The sequence below is a fragment of the Zonotrichia leucophrys genome, chromosome 15 (assembly GCF_028769735.1).
Source record: "Zonotrichia leucophrys gambelii isolate GWCS_2022_RI chromosome 15, RI_Zleu_2.0, whole genome shotgun sequence".
NCBI lineage: Eukaryota > Metazoa > Chordata > Aves > Passeriformes > Passerellidae > Zonotrichia > Zonotrichia leucophrys.
The window spans coordinates 4,082,975-4,093,553 of NC_088185.1; positions in this window are offsets into that span (position 1 = coordinate 4,082,975).

Here is a 10,579-nt window from a genome sequence, read left to right on the forward strand (position 1 = left end):
GCGGAGCGCAGCGGGGCGGGGGGAGCCGGTGCTCAACGCACGGTGCCCGGTACCGGTGCTCAGTGCACGATGCTCAGCGGATGCTCGGTACCCGGTGCTCGGTACCCCGCTCGGTGCTGCGGGAAGAGGAGCGGAGGCAGCGGCCGGAGCCGCCTGTCCCCGATGTCCCCGCCTGTCCCCGGTGTCCCGGGCTGTCCCCGGTGTCCCCGGTACCGGGATTGCCGCGGGAAAGGGCGCGGGAGCGGGAACGGAGCCGGGACAGCCGCGGGCAGGCAGAGCCCGGCCTGAGCCTCAGCACTGCGGGAGGTGAGGGATGAGGATGGCAGGGATGAGGATGGCAGGGATGAGGATAGAAAAGATGAGGATGGGAAGGATGAGGATGGCAGGGATGAGGATGGGAGGATGCTGAGGCCCTGGCACAGGATGCCCAGAGAAGCTGTGGCTGCCCCTGGATCCCTGGAAATGTCCAAGGCCAGGTTGGACAGGGTTTGGAGCAATCTGTAAAGAGAATCATTCATTCTGAGCACCGTAATTCTGCCTCCTCTTTCACCAGAGGTTTTTAAAGCGTGGTTTAGCCATCAGAGAGTGAAGTCTGATGATAATGGCGTGAATTTGGGACAATGTTACCTCCAAGTACCACAAAATCATGGATCAAACATCTGAGCCAAGGTCAAATCCCACAGCAGCAGAGATCCAGCCCCAGGAAATACTGACTTGGACTGTCCAGGTCTTTTCTTGAGACCAGATTGTATTTCCTATAAACCCATCATCAAAACAGGGACCAACAAACTCTGTCTCAGAGTTTGAAGTCTGTGATGACACTGGGACCTTTGTGCTCAGCACAGCAAAGCTGAAATGTGGAAATACTCCCAATATCCTTGCGCAAGGAAAACCCACAGGATCCATGATAAATGTGTTTCCTTGTGCTTGCCACTTTCCCACAGAGCATGGAGGGGATGAAATGTGAATACAGATCTTTTTTTTCCTGCTCTTAATGAGAATCTGTTCACTTTGATGAGCATCAAATCTCTGTCTGTTAATTGCTGTCAATAGAAGGGGAGGTTAATCAATACCTCTATGAAATCAATGCCTTTATCAAGCAGCTCTGGAGAACTGAAATAAGAGGAGAAGTCACAGTACTGGCAGAGCCTCAGGCATGGAGTTTGCACAGTTGCAAGGGTTCCCTTAATTACAGGCTGCATTAATTAACGCCGGGCTGCAACTTATTAAAAGGTCATCTCACATCCTTACCAGGTAACTCAACACTTTAAAGAATGGGTTTTTATGGCTGAATATTTGCAGGAGGGGTGAGGATAAAACACAGGGTTCCCTCCAGGTCTCCCTGGAGCCGGTTCAAGACATTGTGCTGAGCTTTCCCCCTGGCTGCTTTCCTGCAGGAACACATTCCATGCCCGAGCTGGTTTCCCCCATCTCAGGTGGTTTGCAAGCCCTGGAAGGGCAGGTGAGGAGCAAGGGGTGGCTCCTGCCCCGTTTGCTCACCTGCCACGGGCAGGGATCAAGGGCTTAGCTGTCCAAAACCTGCAGCAGCAGCAAGTTCCAACAAGGAAAATTCCATTAACTGGTGCAAGGAGCTTTGTCACAATGGGGAAGTCCAACACTGCAATGGGCACTGGGAGGTTTTGGACAGGACAAAACTCTGAGGAGTTCGGGGAGTCACAGAACAGTTTCGGTTGGGAGGGACCTTAAAATTCCTCTTGTTTCAGTCTCTTCCACAGCCCAGGGAGCTGCAGCTCTTCCATGTTCCATCTGGAGTTGCAGAACTGCAGGCTGATGGTTGGACTTTTAAAAAAAATGAGTTTTTCCCTTGTGTTTGGTGTTTTCTCATCAGTTCCTCTCAGGCTGGAGAAGTGATGCTGTCCATGGGAATGGCATGGAAAGGAATATTGTGTTGCATTTTCTCCTGGTATCCATCAGCTCTGTTTCTTTCTGTGGTTTAAAATGCAAGAACACAAGATAAGGACAATTTCTCGTTGTATTTGTATTTATCCTTATCTCAGTTAAGGAATGGCTCAAATTCACCTGTCACAACTGAAGTTATTTTTACAGTGAATATTAGCAGAGAAATGTGCATTAGGTTTTTCTGTTGATCCAATTTCTGTCTGATTTATTTGATGTCATGAAAAATCACATATAGCCTTTAAATTAACATTGTTCAGCAATTAACTTCTTCCTTTATTTGCACTAACAGATTTGTAGTAAACAAATAATACAATACAATAATAGAGGTAAAATAAGGATTTGTTTTTCACTTTCTTTTGTATGAATTTCTCCTGAAATATATTTAATTTCTATAGATTTACTTTTAAACTGCAGGAATTTCTTTTGGATGACAAACTGAATTCATTTTGCTACCAGCTGAGGTCATCATAAAACAAGTTTGGTTTGTTTTCCACACTCTCCACTGCTTTAGGAGAAAAGTAGGGAGGGGAAAAATAAAAAACTCAAGAGAGAGCTGAGAAACCTTCAAAAGCAGGGATTGATGAGAACTCTGTGAAGATTTTGGTGACCTCTGCATCAGGCTGGAAAATCAAAATATTTCCCCCACCTCAGGCAGTTTGGGGTGGGACCTGTGGTTTTTGGGGTGAGCCCAGAATGGCTGAAAATCAGCTTCATGTTTATTCATTGTTGTTTTTTTGTGAAAGGACATTGGGGTGTCCCAACCCTGGATCTTCCTGCTCCTCACTTGGTTTTATTTTCTGATTATGGTTTTCATCTCTCTCTTCCAGATGTGGGGGAAATACTGATGTGAATTCAGCTCTGAAAGCATTTAGTGCTTCTTAAAAAGGAATAATTTCCTTGCACACTTCAAGCCAGCTTTGTTTTATGGGAAAGGTTGTATTTTTGAGCTCGTCCTTTTTTTACCAAATTTAATTTATCCCTACAGAAGTGAAATATTCTATTCACATTTTAAACTGCAGCTGTTCACTTTGATGAGCATCAAATCTCTCTCTGTTAATTGCTGTCAATAAAAGTTGAGATTAATCAATACTTCTATGAATCAATGCCTTTATCAGGCACTTCTGGAGAACTGAAATAAGATTCAGATCTTATATATTCAGATCTTATATTCAGATAAGTCTCCGATTCTCAGCCCCTGATGGAGATGGGAATTTGGTCACACTTCATCCCCTTTCCAGTGCCCGGATTTGGGGTTCCATCCTCACCCCCAAAAATCAAAAGCAGCTCTTCCCATTACCCACAGTCTCTTTTCCCATGATTTGTGCATTCATATGGGAACAAAAATGTGCAAATGGATTCTGTCCAAGCCACTGGAAACAGGAAAACCCCACAAGCTCCCTCCTTTTATCCCCCTGCGAAAGCACCGACCGTTTGTTTTATTTCGGGATACTGTATCCTAACAAATTATCCTTAAAAATCATTTGGTGTGAAATTGCAGATTAATCCCGCCGGGCTGGGGGCTTGGCCCTGGCCTGGCCACTTGGGAGCACACAGATGGTGCCCGGGCGTGTGACAAAAGGCCCGGGCCCTGATGAGATGCAGGGATGTAACGGACAGAAAGCTTTTCCTCGTGGCCAAGGTGAGGAAAGCACCGGAGGTGCTGGAGCCTGACTCCTGCTGGGAGAGCTGTCCTGGAAAATCTGCCCTGCAAAAGTTCTCCCAAACAAAGGGAAAACTGCTCTGACTCCCCTTAAAAATTTCAAATCCCATTTTTGCTTCCTAATGCTGTTTCTTCTTTTCTTATTCCTTTTTTTTCCTTGTTTTGTTGCATCTTTAGGTGGCAAACACCAACAAATGGGGATTCCTTTCAGAGTCTGGCAGCTTCTTGTTCCCCAAAATTAATTCTGTCTATCCCACAGGGAAAATGCTGTGAAGTGCTGGAAGCCTGGCCTGGAAGAAATTAATCTTTATCCTTGTGAAATGACATTGCTGCCCTGCACAGCCCTGAAATTCCAACTGCCAGCTGAGCTGCTGCCTGATTTTAATGTGAAATTGTTCTTATTTAGGAACAGAATCCATCGTGCTGCGTGTTCCTGGTGGGGATTCAGGTGTGTGAGTGAAATTCCCCATCCCTGAAGTGCCCCAGGCCAGGGATGGGGCTCTGGGATAATGGAAAGTGTCCCTGCCCATGGCAGGAATGGAACAAGAGGAAATTTAAGTCTCTTCCAACCCAAACCTCTCTGGGATTCCATGATTTGCCTGGAAAAATGGGGCTGGGGCTTCTAAATGCCCCTGGAACAGAAATCCTGCAGAGCCAGGATTGTTTGTGCTGGCAGAACCCCAAACCCAACCCACACAAAGCCTGACAATATATTTATTATTTAGCCAGTTAAACCTAAGCTTAGCACAATTTTTACCTCTGTGAGTGCACTACAAGAATATTTTGCTCTGATTTATGTCTAGTCTGGGGCAAAATGGTTTTATAGGTGCTATAATTGTGAGTGGTTATTGTGTACAATAATATGGTGCAATGAAATTAGAACAAATCTGTGTATTATGTCAGCATAGAATGAATACTTTTATTTTTCATTTAGGGAATGAAATAAATGATTCTGAAATTATTTTTTCCCAAAAACAGAGGGCTATCAATATGCTGTTGGCTGATGGATGTAATTCCTAATTTAGTTTGTCATTGGAGGAGACAACTTCAGCCCCAGAGCACACAAAATTGCCACTTTTGATCTCTTTATTGCTCTTTTGTAGCCTGTGCTTTATTTACAGCTGAGGAACTGAGAATCCTGTGTGGGTCTCACCTATTCCTTCATCATAGTAATTAACTTTTCCTTAATTAATGTCCCTCATTGTTTCAGCAAATCCCCATGGATTGTGTCATGCAGATAATGGCAATCAGGGTTTTTTCTGTCTCTGTGCTCACATGAAGTTTTTTGTCTTAGTGGGTGAAAAGGAAAGAAGAAAAAAAGGAGATTTTGGAGCTCTTTGCTCCATCTTTGGGAAAATGCAAGCAATGAATGTTGAGTGACCACAGAAATATTTTGGGAAATTCATCCCTGAGGGCTCAGCTCATGAAAAACCACCCAGAGCTGGAGCCCAACTTTCAGAGAGCTCATTCTGCTTCCCAGCAAGGGAATTCCATTGGCACAGGGACAGGGATGGTCTGAGGATCCCACCCTGGCCATGGTTAAATTGATATTTCTGACACAGAACCACAGAGATGACAGAGAATGCCAAAGTCTGCTTTGGGACTGGAAACGTTGCAGAGCTCAAAACTCCTGATGGCATCAGGGCTGTCAGCCATGACTGGAGATGCTCAAGTAGAACATTCTTCAAGGTTTGCGAGAAGTGATAATAACAAACACACTTTTTTTCTTTATTTTTATTTCTTCAGTATTTTCAGTGTGTCACAGACACATTTTTATCCCAAATAAAAAATAACACTCAGAGGATGTCAGAGTAACATCCAAGTGTGTACAGCCCAAATTCAGCCCAAATCCTTTCAGTAGGGACATGAGGTTTGATTTCCGTTTTCTCCCTGGTTTCTGTAAATCTTGGGTGAATATTGGTTCCGCCCATGCATCATTCCTCAGAAAAGAGGGATATCATCCCTACTTGTGTTCCAGAGTGTTGGGTGTTTTCAGGGACCCCAGTTTCTGAGGATTTGTGCAACTATTCCTGGGTGGAAGCATCCATCAAAATCCAGCAGTGACCATTCCTTTGGAGCCAGGGAGCAAAGAGAAGCCTGTGAGTATTTTCCTGAGGTTTTTTAAGAGTGAAAAAGTTAAGATCCCTTCTCTTAATGAGGCCATCACCAAATTAACATAGCCAAGAAACCCTCAGCTCCATTGTGAGCAGCTTCTCCTGCTCCCTCAGCAGCTCTGCCCTGACCAGCCCCACGATTTAGGGAATATTGTTTCCTGCTTCCATGACACACAAGTCTAATTAAACCATTTCTGCACCTTCCCTGGCCGTAACTCTTCATTGCAGTAATTAGAAGACACCCCAGTACAGAACACGCTGCTTCATCAGCTTTTAGGCTACGAGACTTAAAACTAACATTTTCAAAAGCATTTCATGGTTTGAAAGAATGGTCAATTAACCTTCAGTTTCCTGGGGGGAACCCTGCAAAGAACTGTCAACAGTTCAGTTTAGAGAGATTTGTCCAGTGACCTACGAGGCCACGAAGTTCACCAATGCATGGAACGGTGTCATCACGGATTTGTTCCCCGGGTTACTGTCACAAGAGAATAAACTGATTTTTCTGCTACAGTAACGAGTGACCAAGGGGTGACTGAATGATCTTGGTGCTTCCCTGGGCTCCTGGGCAAAACCAGGGCCCACTCAGCAGGAAAAACCCCCTGGTATCCTCGGGATGAATGGTGTGTCTCTTTCCCTTCCTCCCCATAAGGTTCTTGTTTAATCAGAGGAGCCCCGGGGGTGGGGATTCCTTGGCTGCCCGCTGGGTTTCTTTGTGTTTGGAATTCCCTGCAAGATAAACGTCTGATTATTGTGGTGGTGACAGTCTTCAGATTTAAGTGATGGCAACATCTCAGCCTGTATAGCAAATTAAGGGGTTTCTGTGGAGCGGTGGGATGCACCTGCTGGAGGAACCTTCTGAGCCTTCTGGAGAGGTCTCACCATGAAGTTGATTTTATTGTGAGTCTGCTCCTGGCCATTGAAGGTAAAACAATCTCTGGCTTCATGAGGGAGGCAGAATTAGCCATAAATAAAATTCTCTTCCATGTAGGATTTGATATGTGGAAATTAGAATCTTTGGCTTTGCTTTTACTTCAATAAAAACAGTAAAAACACTATTTGCTCTGTAAACACAGGGGTTTACTACCATTTCAGAAGCTGCATGGAAAAATTGATTTTATTTTCTTCTACTCATCATCAAAACGTTTTCCCTGGCCAACCTTACAAACCCCTACATTAAATCTGATTTTCCTGGCTTTTCTCCTTTTGCCACACCCATGACACACAAGGTCAGGGTCTAGAACTGTCTCTAGTAGAGTTTAAAACATTTCAGTTGATTTTAAGTAGTGCTCCAAGCTTAAGATTTTAAGATATGAAATAATCAGGAAGGTTTTTCAAGGACACACATCCTTGTACTTAGAGAATCCCAGAATGGTTTGGGATGGAAGGGATCTTAAATCTCCTCCAGTTCCACTCCTGCCATGGGCAGGGACATCTTCTGCTGTCCTAGTTTGCTCCAAGCTTCACCAATCTGGCCTTGGACACTTCCAGGGGTTGGGCCTTGTACTCACACACCTGAATTCCCACCAGGAGCTCAGCCTTGGATTCCAGGAGCAGTTTTTGTGTCGACCTCAAATATCAGAATCCTCCAAATCCCGAGTGCTGCATGACAGGTGCTGGATATCCTTCAGAGCAAACGGAGACATCTCTGTAGGGATTTTTAAAACTAGATCACAGCTAAGGGTGGTGATTGAAGCTGACTCCCTGTTTTTCTGAGTTTTGCAGAGCTGCAGAGTCATGGTTCAGGCTCCCAAGCTCTTCCTGCCTGTGGTGATTCCCATGGGGGCAGCTCAGGAAGGTTTTCCCCCAGACCTGGGGTCAGGGTCTGTCAGGGCCCTAAAACCTGATAAAACCCTGCAGGAAGGGAATAGCATTGATCCTGTGTATTGCCAGTGACCCCTTTGCTGCATTTCAAGAGTGACACAAATGCAGAGAAGGATTTGTTCATTGGTCATTCTCTGTCCCCTCCTGAGGTTCTTGGTGAGCGAGTAGTGAAGGACCAGAAGAAACAACAGCTCTAATTACAAATTTGCCCATTTTTTTTCAGAACAGCTGGGGAGAAGCTCAGTCCCTGAGCTGTTCTCTCCCTCCTCATAAGCCCCCAGAGCAGAGATTTAAATTCAAAGCATGACTTTGCAGCAGGCTGGCCTGCACAAGGGGGAGGGGAGCGGGGATGAGGAGCCGCGGGCACGGTGCACGGAGAGAGAGATATCATTAGATTAAAAAAGTGTTTTCCCACACAGACAAAAGGACAGGCTGGCTGGGAGCATCAGGATTATCCAACACGAGCCCCAGAGGCACTGCAGGGACGAGGACAAGGACAGGGTTCTGTCCCTGCAGTGCCTGGAGTGTGGATGCACACGGAATGTCCCACACGGGCCGCGGCCTTGTGGCTCCCTCCCCACTCAGGATCAATTACTCATCCAAAATGACAGCCACTGTCTGGTGACCAAGGCTTGTCACCCATTTGAGCTTCCTCAAGGGTGAATGGTTTTGCTTCTGAGCTGCTCTGACTGCTCTGCTGCGTTTTTGGAAGGAGAAGTTGGTAAATTTTTCCAGTTTTTGTTGCCTGAAGCAATCAATTCATCACACAGAACGCTGTGGGAAATGGGTTTGTAGAGAGTTTTTAGGGTTTTCTATCAAACACTAAAATGGATTTGTAGAGAGTTTTTAGGGTTTTCTATCAAACCCTAAAATGGATTTGTAGAGAGTTTTTAGGATTTCCTATCAAACCCTAAAATGGATTTGTAGAGAGTTTTTAGGATTTCCTATCAAACCCTGAAAACTCTCTACACATTTACTTCCCACAGAACACCTTGCTTTGTTTCTTATTACATTCTTCAACACCTTGGTTTCTTTCTACATCCAAATCATCATTTCTGGTGGTTGTTTTTTATAGATAAAAGCTCAGGGGTTTTGCTACAGTTTTTTGCCTTGGGATATGAAGTTGGGCCCTTCTTTTTCGAGTTCCCCTTCAGCCCTGCCAAACAGCTTTAACCTTTATTTTTCCTATATTTGATTTCAGAATGGGCACTTTAATGCTCAGATGAATTTCGATATATGGGGATAAAACAGGAAAAACAACAACAAAAAAAGGAATCTGTTGGGGTTATTCATGTGCTTTTGGATTTGATTTACTTCCTACTTCCTTATTTAATAACCAGGTTCCTTAAGACTCCTTAAGCTTGACTGACCCGTGTTTTGTTGGCAGGTCTATTCCACTGACCCCTGCCAAGACCCCTGCCCCAGTTCGTCTATCAGACAAAAATGAATCTATTCCAGGAACTATCACTTCCCATTATCTCTAATTAAGCCTGACAGTTGGAGACAGGCCTCATTATTTTTAATTGGGCCCTATAGTTCTAGAGTTAAATTAAACACAATTTAATGCAGATAGCTCATCTGCATGGCTATGACAGAGTCAAATTGTATTTTAAGTTTCATGGAATGACAGGATTTGTTTGTTTGCAGGCTTTGCTTTTTGCAGAGTGTTGCTGCTTTGAGCTCTGTGTTGTGTAAAACCTGCCTGGGGTGTGAGGACACTCCTGTTAATTAGAACCTGACCTGGCCCTGCACCTGTTGGACCTTTTCTCTAAACTTTTATACCAAAAATCCAAACGTGGGCCCAGGGTGGTGATGAAAATCTCTTTAATCGGCCCAGGCTGCCTGTGAGAGCCTCACATGGTTCAGGTAGTTTTAAACAGATTTGCAGGGGTGTCATGCAAACAGAGAAACTGCTGAAAGTTTTCCCCAAATTCCTGTGGGAAGTTTTTATTCAGAATTTAAATGGAAGATTCCTCTCAATACCTAAACATGGGCATTTTTACTGTTCCATTCACAGCTTTTTTTCAGCCACAAAGCAACATTTTTATCACTGTCAGGTGGGGCTTTTCTGTGAAGACACCTCTGGATAAAGATGGAATTGAATCATCCTGTTGCTGTAAACATTATAAAAGTTCATATCTTGGATTTTCTTAGGGAAGGAACATTCCAGTCTGTGCTGAGGAAGGAGTTGTCTCACCCTTCTGGTGGTTTTCAGCCATAAAAATCACTTTGGTAAATCATTCCCTGTGCTCTTTCTTTGAGTCAGCTTCAAGTAAAGCCATTTGTTATTGAAGCTTTAACTTTGCCAGAGTTCTCAAAGCAGTTAATCCCTCACAAAACTCTTTGCATTACTCATGGAACCAAGGCTTTGATGAAATACTGAAGCTTCCTTTGCACAGGTGAGGTCAAACTCGTTTCAAATGACATTTCCTTTGATATATTTATATTTTCTGTACTTTCCTCTTCAGCTTTGCTTGAAGGTCAAATAAACAAACTGCAGCACTTCTCCCATGAGGAGTAACACATCCAAAATGTCTTGAGGAATCCAAGACAAGGATCCTACAGTTTGGAAAAGTGGGATCTTTACTTTTAGGAGTTTAGGCAGTTTGAATTAGTAATTATATACTGTGTTAATGAACTGACACTTAATTATGGAAATCTCTGACATCAGGCCTGGAGGCTGGGATTGTCCTGGAGAAAATGAGCAAGGATTACTCAATGTTTGTCCAGTCCTTGCTCCTTCCCAATGCTCTCCTTGGTGTCAGCCACCCTTCCCAGCCCAAATTCAGTCCTGCCTCCCTTCTCCTCTGCCTCTGGCACCTTTTCTGGGTCAGGGAATTCCTGCAGCCTGGAGAAGCTCCTGGATGAGCCCTTTGCTGCCTGTCCATGCTGCATCTCCAGCTTTCCTCCTGGCGTTGCTTTTGCTGCACACAGAGGCTGTCACTTCTGCTGGGAGAGCAGAAATACCTCCAAAAATAGCTCCAAAAATAGCACCAAAACTGCTTTTTTTTCTCATCACTTGAGAGTTGATGTGATGGCACCTCTGGGGATGATTTTCCATCCC